This window comes from Narcine bancroftii, chromosome 2 (assembly GCF_036971445.1).
Source record: "Narcine bancroftii isolate sNarBan1 chromosome 2, sNarBan1.hap1, whole genome shotgun sequence".
Classification (NCBI taxonomy): domain Eukaryota; kingdom Metazoa; phylum Chordata; class Chondrichthyes; order Torpediniformes; family Narcinidae; genus Narcine; species Narcine bancroftii.
In genome coordinates, this window is record NC_091470.1 from 309,416,267 (window position 1) to 309,434,180 (window position 17,914).

The 17,914-nt window shown below is 41.6% G+C and overlaps 1 protein-coding gene and 1 long non-coding RNA gene across 6 annotated transcripts in view; one reads left to right on the forward strand and one right to left on the reverse strand.

Moving 5' to 3' along the window:
- The window catches only part of LOC138755508 (putative Polycomb group protein ASXL3), a 360,016-nt gene that overhangs the window by 253,434 nt on the left and 88,668 nt on the right, over window positions 1–17,914 (reverse strand). For 4 of the 5 annotated variants that reach the window (XM_069921612.1, XM_069921609.1, XM_069921613.1 and 1 more), the window contains exon 1: window positions 2,730–2,841. The exons of the other annotated variant lie outside the window; for it this stretch is intronic. The gene's annotated coding sequence lies outside the window, so the exon portion shown is untranslated. Of the gene's footprint in view, window positions 1–2,729; window positions 2,842–17,914 lie in introns of those variants that run through there. 5 annotated transcript variants of the gene reach the window in all.
- On the forward strand, window positions 8,589–17,504 carry LOC138755507 (uncharacterized). Its single transcript, XR_011352346.1, has 2 exons — window positions 8,589–9,511; window positions 15,253–17,504. It is a non-coding gene; the product is annotated as an uncharacterized lncRNA (long non-coding RNA).

Below are 17,914 nucleotides of genomic sequence, written 5' to 3' on the forward strand. Positions count from 1 at the left end.
GGTAAATGGACACGTGATGAGTTTCCTATTTGATAGTGGGAGCACAGGGAGCTTCATTCACCCCGAGATGGTGTAGCACTACCCCCTCATGGTAAGGATAGTAAACCAAGAGGTCTCCTTGGCTTCAAAGTCACATATGGCGTAGTGACTCTGACCGTGCGGGGCACAGACTATAAAGACTTTAAACTTTTGGTCATGTCACAGCTCTGCGCTGCCATACTACTGGAACTGAATTTTCAATGTCACCTGAAAAGCATAACGATGGAGTACGATGGACTCTACCCACCCCTCAATGTAACCATCTGTAACCAGCAGTTCTTAAATCACCCACTGTGCTTTACCTACCCTTTAGTCTTCTTCTCCCTCCCTCTCACCAATCCACACAGCCAGCAACCCAGTTGCTCATTGCGCATGATCTGTGGACTCTCCACACTCAAAACCATCCCTCCACTGCTGTTCGCCAATCGTATCACCAACTGTAAACCTGTCGCCACTAAAGTAGATGGTACAGTTCCAGGGACAGGGCCTTTATTCCAGAATCATTGAAACCAGCACCAGCCCTTGGAAAGCACAAGCAATGGTAGTGAGGAATGGGGAGAAGAACAGGATGGTCATCGACTACAGTTAGACCATTAATAGGTACACACAATTAGACGCATACCCCCTTTCCCATAAATCTGTTATGGTGAGTCAAATTGCACATATCGGGTCTTCTCTGCCATCGACATAAAATCCGCATATCATCAGTTCCCTATCCACCCGATGGACCACCAATATACTGAGTTAGAGGCAGATGGCCACATCTATCACTTCTTGTGGGTCCCATTTGGCGACCAATGATGTCTCGGTCTTCCAGTGGGAGATGGACCGCATAATAGAACAATACAAGCTTCAGGCCACATACAACTATCTCAACAATGTGGTCATGGCCTGCAGAATTACGATGCCAACCTTCAAAAATTCCTCCAAACCACCTTAAGGCCCTGAAAAGGTGCCTAGCTTCTTCTCTTTCTATGCCCAGTGCGTCCCCAACTATGCAGACGAGGTCTGCTCCCTTGTTACAGCTACCTCTTTCCCTCTGACGCCAGAGGCCATACGGCCTTCAGCTGCATCAAGGCAGATATTTCCAAGGCCAAAATGCATGCTGTGGATAAATCCAACCCATTCCAGGCGGAGAGTGAAGCGTCAAACTTCACTCTGGGTGCTACCCTTAATCTTTCTTTTCCCATTCTTATCAGGGCCCAGAAAGTTCACACTCCTCTGGCTTGAGCCTCCTTCTTGACATTGTTGAGGCAGCATGGCACTGGAGACACTACTTGTCCGGTAAACAAGTTATCCTGCTAACTGACTAATGTGCATTTGCATTCATGTTCAATAATCAGCAGCGAGGTAAAATCAAGATTGACAAGATAATGTGGTGAAGAATCGATCTGTCCGCCTCCAATTACAATATATTGTACCGGCCTGTGAAACTCAACGACCCCCCCCCCCACCCCCCGATGCCCTATTCTGCAGAACCTCTGCCTGCGTAGAGATAGACCACTTACAAGTCCTTCACAATGACCTCTGCCACCTTGGAATTATCAGGTTCTTCCAATTCGTCAAAGCTTGCAACCTGCCATATTCCATTGAGGAGATCAGGTCAATGACCAAAACTGCCAGGTCTATGCAGAGTTCAAACCACAATTTTACTGGGCAGACTGAGCGCAGTTGATAAAGACTACTCACCCCTTTAAATGCCTGAGTGCTGATTTCAAAGGACCCCTGCCATCCTCTAACTGCAATGTGTACTTCCTCAATGTTATTTATGAGTACTCACATTTTCCATTCGCCATCCCCTGGCCTGACATAACAGCTATCACAGTCATCAAGGCCCTGCACAGTCTCTTCACTCTTTTTGGCTTTCCCACCTATATTCATAGCGACTGGGATTCTCATTTATGAGCAACGAGCTGTGCAAGTACCTACTAACCAATGGCAGTACCACGAGCAGGACCACCAGCTACAACACCTGGGTGAATGGGCAGGTGGAAAGGAAGAAAGCTATGGTCTGGAAGGCCGTCCTCCTAGCCCTGCAATCTCGGGGCCTTCCAAACTCCCGCTGGTAAGAGGTCCTCCCAGAGTGCCTCCATTCCATCAGGTCCCTGCTACATACTGCCACGAATGCCCCACAACATGAACGGATGTTTTCCTTCCCAAGGAAATCTGCGACAGGGACCACATTCCCCAGGGATGGTCCTACTCCGCAAGCATGTGATGAGCCATAAGTCTGACACTCTGGTTGAAAGAGTCCGCCTCCTCCACCCCAACCCCCTATACACCTACGTGGCGTACCCTGATAGACATGAGGTCACTGTCTGGATTAGGGATCTGGCACCCTCAGAGCCTCTTGACACCACTAATCACTCCACACACCCCTCACCCACGATGCACCAGGGCCATGGCATATTACCTCACCCACAACAGAGGACACGCCAGACTCAGCGCCGCATACCCACCAGCCCAATGCCAACAACTGCACACAGGCGCCCCAGTCTGCCCAGGACCCCATCACTGCACCGCAGTGACAGCCAGTATTAAGATGGTAACAACGGAAAACCAGACCCCTGAAAGAATTAATCTGTAACTGTAGCATCAATACTTCACCCCGCCAGACTCTTTGAAAACAAGAGGTGAATGTGGTAAACCACTGTATTTATATACATATATATATATATATACATATTTACCTGTTTTGGCACACCCATTGACCGACTGTACCTGTGGCTCCTCCCTCAGACTCCTGAATAAAGGTGACTCTTCCCGCCACAATTCAGGACAGTCAAGCAGCATGAATGTGCCTTCATTCTATCACAAATAAAAGCCTATCAGTTTGCTCAACTTCAGTCTATTGGAGACATTGATGGTGCTTCAGTATCTTGACATTTTACCCCCTTACTATCTTGTAAATCTCATTAATATTTAGGGTGGCACAGTTAGCATAGTGCATGGCACAGTTGGCTGAGTGGTTAGCACATCACTATCTCAGTGCCAACAACCGGGTCCTAATCTGGTGCTGTCTGTAAGGAGCTTATATTTTCTCCCCATGGATGTATGGGTTACCTCTGGGTGTTCCAGCTTCCTCTCACCCTTCAAAAGATATGGGCATTGTAGATTAATTGGGGTATTTGAGAGGTACCAGCTCATGAGCCAGAAGGGCCTGTAAATGTACTACATCTAAATTTAAAAAAATATATCAATCTTCATTCTTCCAAACTGTCATAATTTAACAAGGCCTGTGATCCGAGAAGTAACCCAATAGAATTCTTTTAAATTTAGGCAATGTAGTATAGCCTTTCTCAAATAAGAAGGAAAAAGCTATAAGCACTTTTTTATGTGTCCACACCTGTATCCGTGTCCCTATTTTTATATCCTATCTCTTGTAATAAAGACAATATGACAGTTGCTTTCATAACCAGCTGCTTCACCCGCCTGCCAACTTTCTGCGATTCATTCACAAGAATACTTAGATCTCATTATACTTTGCTCATCTGCAATATTTCTCCATTTAGATAATAGTTTGCCTTTAGATCCCACTGCCTCCAAACACAAGGGCACCAAGATTCATCCAATTGGCAGTATCTTGCAAGTTTTCGTCATTTGAAAATACTCCATGTTTTATATAAATTACACTGATTTTAGTTTGAACTTTCTGTCTATATCAGAACTGACCAGTTTTGCTGGAGGGAATTCATTTGTGATATTGGCTGAATACCCTTTCTCTCCATTAGCAGAGTCTGACCAATTAGGCTCATCCTACAGTTCACATTTTGTAAAAACTTTTTTTTATTACTGTATTTATTTCATCACTGTCCAAGTGCCATCATTTCATTTAAAAAAAACAATCTAGGAATTTAGCTGCATCAGTGAGTGAAAAAGAGTGGTCAACATGTCAGTCTGGAATCCTCACATTGACTAACTGAATGACTTTATACAGAACTTTTTCTAATGGCAATTCTAGCCTCACGCTTTTTGGGGTTAATTCCATTTTCTTATCCATCTACCCCACCGCCCCCCCACCTCCCCTCCCAAACCTCTCTGAAACTGAAAACATTTTTTGTCTTTGAGAATCAAAAAATATTTGCTTGTCTGAACTTTCTAATATTGAACCACTTCTCATTCATTTTCTCCAGATGAAAGATATGGCTATGAGAGCTTACATGGGCCCAAAGTTTGTCATTTTTGGGGATATATGGAATAGTGTTTGTTTCAATTCTACTTGGGTCCTTTAGTCTGTTTCAGGGGTAGTGATGACAGCATTGGTCTCACCGCCTGCCTGCATTTAGAACTTGAAAACTGCATCACTTTTGTTGCCAATTACCACCTTGATCTCTGCTTCAGAAGGTACATCTCTCACTTTTCTGAATCTCTTCATCTTCAAATCAAGGGATAGGCTAGTCATAAATATCTAATACAAGCCTATGGAATTCCACAGTTAACTTAACAACACTTCCTCACACCCCGTCCCTGCATGGATTATTTCCATTCTCCGAGTTTCTCCATATTCACGGCGCTTGCTCTGATGATAGCGCATTTCTAACATGCATTGTCTTCCTTCTTCATGATTCATGGCTTGCATATTACCACAGTGGACCAAGTCCTTCACCACTTCTCATTTATTTACTGCACCGTGTCTTCCTGGATAGAGCATTCAACACGCCAGCTCCAACAAGATTCCATCACCAAAATGTACCATTACTCTCCCCTTTCAGCCTTTCAAAGGGCTTGTTTCCTTTGTGCCTTCCAGGTCACCATCAACCACCACTCCATTTTATGGCATTGTCCCATCCAACTGCAAGAAATACAACATCTGTCCTTTCACTTCTTCCCTTTCCATTATTTGAGGCTCAAAGACCTTTTAGATAAAGCAGCAGTTCATTTACACTTCTTCCAATCTGCTGTACTTCATTCAATGTTTACAATGTGGTTTCTACATTGAAGGAACCAAAAGAATATTGTATGATGGCTTTGCTGTGCACCTGTATTCAATCTGCTAGAGTGAACCTGATCTTTCATTTGCCATTCTCTTTAGTTCTCTATCTCACTTCCATTATGATCTTTCTAGATGCGGCATCCTGCATTTTTACAATAAGGTGCAACACACAGTTGAAGAATGATATTTTATCTTCTGATTGGGCATATTGCAGTCTTCCACATTCAATATCAAATTCTCCAATTATAGTAACTCACTCTTTATGTCTGCATCAGAATAGTCATTTCCGCCTCTCATCACTTGGATCAGCTTTTCTTTTCTTGTATATCCCATCCTCTTGGTGTATGCCACAGACTCATCATCACACAGACTAAAAAAAAGTGTTTTCAACTGCACTGATAAAGTAATTTAAATTCACTCTAAGAGATATTCCATTTTTCTACCTATCTATCCCACCTATTCTATTGAACTGTTGCTTTTCTTTCTCTTTTACAAAGGGTCCTGGTCCCGAAATGTTAACTGTTACCTGAATTGCTATCCACGGATGCGGCCGAATTGCTGAGTGTTCATAACCAGAATCAGGATTTATTGTCATGAACGTGTCATGAAATTCAGGGTGTTGCAGCAGCATCATTAGTGCAGATCTACATATTATAACCATCTTACGACATTACTGTAAAAAATAATAATAGTGCACAAAAACTCTTTGGTTCAGTGATTATTCAGGAATCTGATGGCAGTGGGGAAGAAGCTGTACTCGTGCCACTCAGTGCTTGTCTTTAGACTCCTGTACCTCTTCCCCAAAGGCAGCAGAGTGTTGGGGGTCTTTGAGGATAGAGGCTGCTTTTTTTTAAGATACTGCCTCATGTAGGTCCTTGATGGAGTGAAGTTTGGTGCCTGTGATGTCGCAGGCTGAGTTAACAATCCTCTGGAGTTTATTCTTGTCCTGAGAGTTGGCAGCTCAATACCAGGCAGTGATGCAACCAGCAAGAATGCTTTCCATGGTACACCTGACACACTGAGTCTCCTCAGACACCTCACAAAGTATAGCCGCTGGCAACTCTTCTTGTGATTGCGTCATTATGGAGGCTCCAGGACAGCTCTTTAGAGATGTTGATAACCAGAAATTTGAAGTTCTCGACCTCTCCACTACTGAGCCCTTGATGAGGACTGGGTCATGTTCCCTGACTTCCTCCTGAAGTCCACAATCATCTCCCTGGTTTTGCTGACGTTGAGTGCAAAGTTGTTGTTGTACACCATTCAACGAGCAGATCTATCTCCCTCCTGTATGCTTCCTCATTGCCGTTTGTGGTTCTATTGACAACTGTGGTGTTATCGGTAAAGTTGTAGAAGGTATTGGAATTGTGCCTGGTCACACAGTCGTGGTTGTACAACCAGTAGAGCAGGGGGGCTAAGCACGCATCCTTGGGGTGCGTCTGTATTGATGATCATTGAGGAGATGTTGTTTCCAATTTGTACTGACTATCGTTTTCCAATGAGAAAGTCAAGGATCCAGTTGCAGACGGTCCAGCATTTTCTCTTTTTCCTTTCGATCTTTCCCAACTCAGATGAAAGGGATTAGATGTGAAACATTAACTCTCCTTCTTTATCATAAATGCTACTTGACTTTTTTCCCAGCACTATGTTTTTATCTCAAATTCCCGCATTTGCAGTTTGTAAAATTTTGAATGACAGAAATTAGATTTAATTTCTTTATCCATTCCTCATAAATAAGCTTTTAGAGTTTATTGTCATCTTTGGCTTGGCTTCGCGGATGAAGATTTATGGAGGGGTAAATGTCCATGTCAGCTGCAGGCTCATTTGTGGCTAACAAGTCCGATGCGGGACAGGCAGACACGGTTGCAGCGGAAAATTGGTTGGTTGGGGTTGGGTGTTGGGTTTTTCCTCTTTTGTCTTTTGTCAGTGAGGTGGGCTCTGCGGTCTTCTTCAAAGGAGGTTGCTGCCCGCCGAACTGTGAGGCGCCAAGATGCACGGTTTGAGGCGATATCAGCCCACTGGCGGTGGTCAATGTGGCAGGCACCAAGAGATTTCTTTAGGCAGTCCTTGTACCTCTTCTTTGGTGCACCTCTGACATGATGGCCAGTGGAGAGCTCGCCATATAACACGATCCTGGGGAGGCGATGGTCCTCCATTCTGGAGACGTGACCTACCCAGCGCAGTTGGATCTTCAGCAGCGTGGATTCGATGCTGTCGGCCTCTGCCATCTCGAGTACTTCGATGTTAGGGATGAAGTCGCTCCAATGAATGTTGAGGATGGAGCGGAGACAACACTGGTGGAAGCGTTCTAGGAGCCGTAGGTGATGCCGGTAGAGGACCCATGATTCGGAGCCAAACAGGAGTGTGGGTATGACAACGGCTCTGTATACGCTAACCTTTGTGAGGTTTTTCAGTTGGTTGTTTTTCCAGACTCTTTTGTGTAGTCTTCCAAAGGCACTATTTGCCTTGGCGAGTCTGTTGTCTATCTCGTTGTCGATCCTTGCATCTGATGAAATGGTGCAGCCGAGATAGGTAAACTGGTTGACCGTTTTAAGTTTTGTGTGCCCGATGGAGATGTGGGGGGGCTGGTAGTCATGGTGGGGAGCTGGCTGATGGAGGACCTCAGTTTTCTTCGGGCTGACTTCCAGGCCAAACATTTTGGCATTTTCCGCAAAACAGGACGTCAAGCGCTGAAGAGCTGGCTCTGAATGGGCAACTAAAGCGGCATCGTCTGCAAAGAGTAGTTCACGGACAAGTTTCTCTTGTGTCTTGGTGTGAGCTTGCAGGCGCCTCAGATTGAAGAGACTGCCATCCGTGCGGTACCGGATGTAAACAGCGTCTTCATTGTTGAGGTCTTTCATGGCTTGATTCAGCATCATGCTGAAGAAGATTGAAAAGAGGGTTGGTGCGAGAACGCAGCCTTGCTTCACGACACTGTTAATGGAGAAGGGTTCAGAGAGCTCATTGCTGTATCTGACCCGACCTTGTTGGTTTTCGTGCAGTTGGATAACCATGTTGAGGAACTTTGGGGGGCATCCGATGCGCTCTAGTATTTGCCAAAGCCCTTTCCTGCTCACGGTGTCGAAGGCTTTGGTGAGGTCAACAAAGGTGATGTAGAGTCCTTTGTTTTGTTCTCTGCACTTTTCTTGGAGCTGTCTGAGGGCAAAGACCATGTCAGTAGTTCCTCTGTTTGCGCGAAAGCCGCACTGTGATTCTGGGAGAACATTCTTGGCGACACTAGGTATTATGTACAGATGCATTGAAATTCTTACTTGGTGCAGCCACACAATTACTAAATATATAATAATAGTACACAATAAAATTACCACAATATGCTATAAGACAAAAAAGAGAAATAAATATACACATTTGTAGTCAAGACAAAAAATAATGATGTGTTGCGGTGCACATCCTCATGCCGAACCGGCCCCGCTTGTATCGCCACGTGGCGGGGCAGCCATGGGGAACTGGCATCATCAGAGGTTTCTCTTTGACTCCAGCATCCCTTCCAGCGCGCACTCAGGCAGTGATTATGATGTCACAATGCACCAGGTGTCTGAGCTCATGCTGCCCTTAAAGAGGTGCGCTGAATTTAAATAAAAACAGTCGTTAACGACCCTCAACGTGGTGGCTGTGTTTCTTCCACTGCTCACACCGCCACAGTGGTGACCCTGACGAGCCGAGACGTTTTTCTGGACTCAGAACACCATGCATTCAGCAGAGGTTAACACTGTCTCCATCAAGCTTCCCCACTTTTGGACCCACCGACCGAGAATGTGGTTTGGGCAGGCGGAAGCACAATTTCAACTCTGCAACATCTCCTCAGATGTCACGATGTTCTAGCATATCGTGAGCGCTCTGGACCAAGATACAGCAGCGAGGGTGGATGACAACATCCACCTCCCCCCGGCTACAGGCAACTACAACGTCCTCAAAGACCTGCTGCTTGGAACTTTCAGGCTAACTCTCCAGCAACGGACTTCCAGGCTCCTTAACCTAGATGGGCTGTCAGTGCTGATGGACGAAATGCTGGCCCTGGCGGAAGACCACAAGCCTTGTTTTCTCTTCCACCAGATATTCCTGGAACAGATGCCAGAGGACATCCAGCTGCTCCTCACAGATGAAGACTTCTCAAACCCGAGGAGAGCAGCAGCCTGTGTGGATGCCCTCTGCTGCATGAAGAGGGAGAACGACGCAGCCCTCAACCAGGTGGCACGACCAGGAGGCAGCCGACTGCAAGCCGCACGCAAGACCAAGGCAGAGGAGGGCCAGTCGACCTGGTGTTTCTACCACCAACGCTGGGGAGCGCAAGCCCATAAGTGCTGCCAGCCCTGCGGGTTTCAGGGAAACGAAAGCCGCCGTTGATGACTGCGACAGCTGGTCACAGAAACAGCCTCCTTCATGTGACGGACAGATCCACCGGCCACTGATTCCTGATGGACACAGGGGCTGAGCTCAGCATCCTTCCCTCCACAACATTAGAGACTCACACCTGATCTCGAGGTCCACCATCAGGACCTACGGTACCCACAGAGCATAAAAGTACCTATCTTTTCTCCACATCTAAAACACAAATCTCTTAAGCTAAAACCATATTTTTTCAACTTCTCCTTAGTCAAATATAATTGATCAATTAAATTATAATTAACCATACTGTATCTTACATTAATTAATTTTATAACATTATCAATACACATATTTAACAATTCCTCCCAAGATAATTCAATATCTAAATCTTTGTCCCACTTCTCTTTTGCCTTAGATAACCCAACTTTATCCATCTTTTCTTGCAACAACCTATACATATCTGATATAAATCCTTTCGTTTCTTTTTCAACCATTAAAATCTCAAACTTAGATTGATTTGGTAAAATTAAATCCTTACCAAATTGTGCTCGCAAAAAATCCCGAACTTGATAATAAGCAAAAATAGAATTAGAAAAAATACCAAATTTCTCTCATAATCCATTAAATGTAGAAAATTTACCTGCCTCAAAACAATCTTGTATATTAGTAATTCCTTTTATTCCCCAACTTTTCAAATAAGGATTGTCCAAGGTAAACAGAATTAATTTATTCTGATACAGCAGTGATTTAATTAAATTTTTCCCTTTAGAGCCTATAAACTGATCCTGCTTATACCAAATATCCAATATATGTCTTAATACTGGCAGTTTATATTTTTGTAATAATAAAGGATTCCATTTATAAATAAATTGACTCATTTCTTTTTCAGCAATTTGATCCAATTCAACTTTAGCCCAAACAGGTGGTTGCTGAACATCAAACAACCTATTAATAAATTTCAACTGTGCCGCTTCATAATAATTTTGAAAATGTAGTAATTAAAGTCCTCCTTACTCATATCGCCATGTTAATTTATGCATAGAAACCCTAGATAATTTACCCTTCCGTAAAAATAACCAAATTACTTTATTCAATTCTTTAAAAAAATTTTTTGGTATCACACATGGAATAGATTGAAAAAGATACTGTACATGAGGATAAATATTCATTTTTATACAATTTACCCTCCTAATTAAAGTTAAAGACAAATCCTTCCATTTCTGCAAATCCGTTTTAATCTTATTCAACAAAGATATCTAATTCAAAGTATATAAATCCTGATATTCTCTATTATCTATAATTGCCAAGTATTTAATCTTGTTAGACCATTTAAATTTAGTAATCTGTCTACAATCTGAATAATCCTCATCTGATATTTGTAATACTTCACTCTTCTCCCAATTAACTTGATAATCCAACAATGTACCATACTGATTTAATAAATTTTACAACCCCCTCAAGGATTTTTTAGGATATATTAAATATATTAAAACATCATCAGCAAACAAATTAATCTTATATTCTTGTTCACCTACTTAAATACCTTTAATATCCAAATTCTGCCTAATAGCTTGAGCTAAAGGTTGTATTACCAAAGCAAACAATACTGGTGAAAGAGGACAACCTTGTCTAGTTGATCGAGATAGTGTAAAAGCTGATAAAATCAAATCATTTGTCATGATTTGTGCTGTAGGATTAGTATATAAAACTTTAATCCTAGTAGTAAAAAATGGCCCAAATTGAAATTTCTATAAAACCTTAAATAAAAATTTCCACTCAACTCTATCAAGAGACTTTTCCGTGCCCAACACCACTATCATAGGTTAATTAATGTTGTCTGGCAGCATTAATTATAGAAATCAATTTAGTAATATTATCATCTGAGTAACAACCTTTTATAAATCCAGCCTGATCAATATGTACTAATTTTGGCAAATAATTAGCCAATCTATTCACTAATACTTTTACAATAATCTTATAATCTACATTTAATAATGATATTGGTCGATAAGAGACATTTTTAATGGATCTCTATCTTTCTTTGGAATAACAGTAATCAAAAATGATTCTGGAAATGAACCCAACTCAGTTGCCTGTTTCAATACTTCCATATAAACCAGAAACAACAAGTCATTAAATTCTTTATAAAATTCTGCTATAAACTCATCTTCACTTGGGGACTTTCCTCCCAGCATTGATTGCAATGCTTCTTTTAGTTCCAATTCAGTAAAAGAACTATCTAGATCATTAATATCCTTCCCAGACAATGATGGCAAGTTCAAATTAGCCAAAAACAAATCAATTTGCTTAGTATTTTGTATAATTTCAGATGTAAAAGTTCATAATAAAACCTAAAAAATTCCCCATTAATTTCTTGAGGTTTATAAGTAATCTGAGAATCCTTCCTAATTGCATTAATCATTCTTGACGTTTGTTCCATTTTTAATTGCCAAGCCAAAACCTTATATGCTTTTTCACCTAACTCATAATAATGCTGTTTTGATTTTTGAATCATATTTTCATATTCATATGATTGCAAAACATTATATTGTAATTTTAACATGGATAAATGTATCTTATTATCTTCAGTAGAATTCTTTTGAAATTCTTTCTCTAACCTTTCAATTTCTTTTTCTAAATTCTGACTTTCAATCAAATATTGTTTTTTGATTCTTGCTGTTTAACTAATAATCTGACCTCTCAAATATGCTTTTGCATCCCATAAAACATATTTACTCTAAACTGAATCTTGATTCATTTGTAAATAAAAAGTAATTTGTTCTCTAATATATTTAACAAACTCAGGTCTTTTCAAAAGCATCTCATTAAACCTCCAATGATAAGTATTTCCCACTTTCTCAGTACCCAAACAAGAAGCCAACAACAATGAATGATGAGACAATATTCTACCTCTATATTCTGCATGTATAAATCTACCTTGCAATTGAGCTGAAACTAAAAAATAAGTCAATTCTAGAAAATGAATTATGCCGTGCAGAATAAAAAGAATAATCTTTTTCAGTAGGATTCAATTTTCTCCATATTTTTACCAAATTTAAATCTTTCATTACCTCAATAATTCTCTTTGCCATTTTAGTTCTCTTTAAATTTTTTGGAGATTTATCCAACAAAGGATCTAAGCAACAATTAAAGTCCCCTCCAACTAAAATATTTCCATTCGATTGGTTCAAATTTTAGAAAGTATCTGTAATAAATACTTCATCATCCTCATTTGGTGCATAAACATTCATCAAAGTCCAAGCTTCCGAAAAAATTCACCACCAAAATTCTACCAGCATTAACAAAAAAAAATCCAAAATAAATGGTACTTTCTTATTTACCAAAATAACTACTCCCCTAGCCTTAGAATTAAAAGATGAAGCAATCACATGTCCTACCCAATCTCTTTTCAATTTCAAATGTTCCTTCTTAGTTAAATGAGTTTCTTACAGAAATGCTATACTTTTTAATATAATCCAATACTCGTTTCCATTTTATCAGATGATTTAAATCCTTAACATTAAACGTCACAAAATTCAAATTATTCAATATCACCTATAGAGTGGCACATAACAAAATTTACTCTTACAATTAAAACCGGATCCTCCTAAAACTAACAAAAATCCCCCAAAAAAAGAAAAACACCCCCCCTTATTAACTAAGCGAACAAACAAAAATATAGACACAAAATTTCCCTTCCTCCCCACCAAACTGCAAAGCAGTTCCCCCCTTGTCGACTGGGTGTGGTCGGTACCACTAATGGCAGATGACTTCGAATTCAGCAGGGTCATCTACCTCTCCCCGGAAAGACATAAAATTATTGTCCAGACTGCTTTATAATATCTTCCGCCACATCAATCAACTGTAGCATCTCCATTTTCTGTAATTCGATCTCCTTTCCATTCTTAACTTTAGGAACATTGACTGTTGGCTTCTTGGAAAGATCAAAATTCAACTTGTTATCTGGTAAAGAATTAGCAAAAGTTAAAACATCCTGAGCTTTTTAAAAAAATTTAAATTGAGATGGTCCATAAAACACTTTCAAAACATCTGGGTATCTAAATGTCGCCCTATAACCCTTCTTCCACAACACTGTTTTAGCTTTATTAAATTCCTTACGCCGCTGTATAACTTCCTGACTTAAATCTACATTAAAAAAAAGACTCTATTACCTTGAACCATTATTGGATTCTGATCAACTCGAGCTTTCTGCACAGCGAGATGCAAAATCGTCTCACGATCCTGATATCTTAAACACCTAATTAAAACAGCTCTTGGAGGTTGTCCTGGAAAAGGTTTTCTTCTTAACGTTCGATGAGTCCTATCCAATTCAAATCCATCAGGAAACACTTCCACCCTTAATATTTCTAGAATCCATTTACAAAAAAAAATTGTAGGATCTTGACCTTCAAAGTCCTCTGGAAGTCCAACTATCTTTACATTATTACTTAGGACTTTGATTTTCCAAAGAATCATTTTTTTGCATAAACAAATTCTTTTGCATATCCCATCCAGATACTGATTGTTCCACTTGGTCCATTCTGTCTTCCACATTCTTACATCTTTCCTGCATTTCATCCACTGCAATCAAACATTTATTAAGATCTTCTTTCATAGCTGCAATTTCTCCATGGACATCAGATATTTTACTTTTCACATCCACAAATTGTTCATCAACATTATGAAAACCAGTAGCTATATAAGTCGTAATGTTTTCATTCTGTTTTGTTAACTCCTCAAACATTGTAACCACATCAGGTCCAGGTGAAGTAGGTGAAGTAACAGATTTAAAAGGAGAAGCCATTTTTGTAGTTCTGGGCAAACCTTCCATTGCTTCAGCTGCCATCTGTAACAACTCTTGATCTTTTTCATCCAGATATTCAATTTGTTGTTCTTCTTCATCTTCAGGTACCGAAGTATCTTCTTTAGTCGCCATGCTGCACGTTTGGACCCTATCCAGTGTCGGGCCGACATTGTCAGCTCGACGTGGAGCAGGTCCCCCCGCAGCACGAAATCGATCCAGGACCTCATGGAAGCGTGACATTGGGCACATGCTCATTGGGCCCATTGTGTAGTAGCAGGCGCACACAGGCTCGTCGGTACGCGCTGAAGCACTACCTACAGCGCTATCCCGCCCGCTCCCCTGTGTGACCCCACTGGCCACACTGATGGCGCTGCTTCCATAGGCATCCTGGCTGACGTCGATGCCATCTTTAATTGGTTGAATCTCCGGAGATGTCAATCTTCTTTCAAGTTGATCCAGAGACATCCTCTGTGGCTTGGGTTCCATTCCTAATTGATCATGATGCTTCTTCTGTTCAGTAGGCCCAGATTTTTCACTTTTTCCATCGGCTTTAATAACTAATTTATTCTGCTTCTGACCTTTTTCTTTCTTTATTTCTTGCAGCCCCAACATTTAATAATGCATCTAATGAACTTTTTAAACTTTTAAACAGTTTATATAACCCGGGCATTAATTAGTCCTTGCAGGGAGAGACAGAACCCACGTCTTGGTTCTACGCCATCTTGCCACACCCCATTAATTCCAATCTTGATTTTGAAATTTGAAATCCCAGACTTGCTTTTAAAAATATTTGCTAAATTGGTCATACCTCTGTGGCTTTCACATTCAATGGAGAGAGTGAGATATTAAATACAAATCCTAAATCTTTATAATTTAACTCATCTCACTCAGGACTCAAATATGTATCTAATTAGACCAGCACAAGCTTTAGCTGAACTATTCTGTCTTAAATTTTCCTTTCTTTCAATGTAATAACATACAATTCATTCACAATTACTTTTGAATTCTTTCTTGTTTTGTTTTCTTGTCACTTTAATAGGATAGGGGTTCAGAGGCTTAACAGTTCACATAGAAGACTAATAAGTTTTCAATAAAATAAACTGAAAACTTCGTTTGAACTTTATTCCAACAGAATTATGCCAAGGCTTTGGAGAGTTTAGAGAAGATATTTATTACACCTGGATGACAAATTAGTGGATTAGAGGTCCAGAAGGGTGTATAAAGCCTCTACTTATAATGTGTAAATGTCTGCATCAGCTGCCAGGCTTTGGGCTTGTCCTGCATCTGGAGCTCTCACAGTCAGATATGTTATGGATTTTCCAGCAACTTTTGAACCGGTTTGCTTGTTGCATGGGCGATCCGCCACATGACCTCTCCCCATGAACCAGCATTAGGAGATGTGGAGTCCACAGTCAACATCTTTTTAGTCCATTTGAGTGGCTGACTACATTGGCGAGGGGGTGGCAGTCACAGGGTGTTCCAGATCTAGATGTGCCAGCTTGAGACAGTCAATGGTGAAGGACTCCTCATGTTGAGGACATACATGGTTCCGTTCTGACACATCACCTTGTACAGTCGCTAGAGTGGAGTCCGGTGCATGCCCCTGCGGACGAAGACCGTCGCATCCTGGAGGTTCTTGGGGACAAAGAAAGGTGTCAGGCCGTGGCATGAGGTTGGGACAGAAGCTAGTGTTCCTACCTTCTCTCAGTCTTGTGAGCACTACTGTGGGTGTTTCCCACAGGCTGCTGGCACAAACTTCCCTGGAATCGTCAGTTCGGCACCATATACCATCTTTGACAAAGATGTGGCTGTTTTCTTTGGGAGCCGTGTGGATGCCAAGAAGCACCCATGGAGCTTGTCCAACCAATCCAGGCCATCAGGACAGACTTCAGGTGCTAGTGGTGTTATGAGCCCAGAGGACCCCAAAACCCAGCAGCAATAGATTTTCACCAAGATAAATGGTTAATTAAACCAAAATTGATTTTAATTGTCTTTAAACATGAAAATAGAATCAAACTTTAACTTATCACTATTGACTTAGTTAACCCCCTTCTAATTCTAGGTGTACATGTATGTAATGTGTATGTAACTTCAGAAAAGTTATTTGATTCACACTAACCACCACCCCTGTGCCTATGAGGAACTTTCGCCGAATGTCGTTCCTATAAGTAAAGGAAGTTATCACAGTGGCCAACTGCCATAGCCATCAGCAACGGCCAGCCCCGGCATTTCCCGGAAAAGAATAGTGTAGGCGGCAATGGTGGGCTCCTAAACCTCAGTTTTGGTGGTAAAAATATTATTGGTCTGAATTGGGGTCCTCCCTACTTTAGGCATCACCAATTTCATTGGTGGTGGGGGAAGGCCCAGGCCTTAGGGCGTGACACAATAACTTGTTCAATGGAGTCCCCGCCATGCTGCTTGATGTGCTACAGGATATCTGTGTGGGCCACTACTTTGTGTGGGTCATTGAAATCGTCATCAGCAATGAGGTGGATATCTTCTGGCATCAGCTCGAGAAAGACTTGTTCAAACAGAAAATTTGGCTTATTGGTGTCTGCTAGTTCCAGCATCTCATTCATTAAGGCTGATGGCACGCATTCGCCTAGGCTGTCCATGTGGAGCAACCGTGCTGTGTGCTTATGGCAGGAGAGGCCAAAAGAACAGATCAAGAGCGTCTTGATTGCTTCAGACCTGTCCACGATCGGTGGGTGAACTGTAGAAAGTTCATGATGCAGCCTGCTGTTTCCTTGTTGAGTAAACCAACCACATAGTAGTTCTTTGCAGTGTCCGAGACTGTTTGCCTGACTTAGAATTGGGCTTCGGCCTGTTCAGACCAGACCTGCTGCCATGTGGTCCAGACAGTTGAGTTTCAGTGAATCTGCTTTCTGCATGCTTGGGTCAGTTATTGTTGGGTCCAAATACCTTTTGGATTGTCTGAGTCACCAATGCAGTCACACCAGGCATGCAGCGAGCGATAAACCACGCAGAGTCGAAAGTGAGTTAAACCAACTGACTTTAATAGAACTCTCGAACGCGCTTAAATCCCTTGGAATATGATGACACTTGTGACTCCCGGAACCTTTATGACATCAGCCACCAGGCTGTGGGCTTGCCTCGCACCTGGAGCTCTCACAGTCAGATCTATTGTGGATTTGCCCATGACTCCGTTCGTCAGTTCGCCAGTTGCATGGGCAAGCTGCCACAGTGTATATTTTATTAAAATGTGTGCATATTTTCCCACATTCTCTTATTCATATGTGCTTTATACCCACTACGGTTTTTCCACACTCCTTTATAAATTGTGTGTGTGTTTCATTCCTGTTGCAATTTTTCCACGCTCTTTTATTAATTGTTGTGTTAATAAAAGTTACATTTGATTGAAAACTCTAGTATCCAGACTCATCTTTCTGTGAACTCACCGAATTGGACACTTTCTCAACACAACAGAAAGGAGTCCAGAAAAAGCCAAAAGGTGTTAATTGGATACAAGAAGAAGAAAGGTGAGAATTGATTTTGCACTGTGAAAGAAGATGGAGGGAAAAGAGAAAAGAAAGAGAGAGAGAACAAGAGGGCATGGGATGGGGTAGGGTGGAGGTGAGGGTGGTTCTTAATGGAATCTGCTAAAGTTGATGTTAATTTCATCTGGTTGGAGGGTGCTCAGATGGAAGATGAGGTGTTGTTCCTTCAATGAGCATGTGCTCTCAGTCTGGCAGTGCATGAGAACATGGACAGACATGTCAGCAAGGAAATGGTATAGGGCATTGAAATGGATGGCCACTGTAAGATCTACGCTA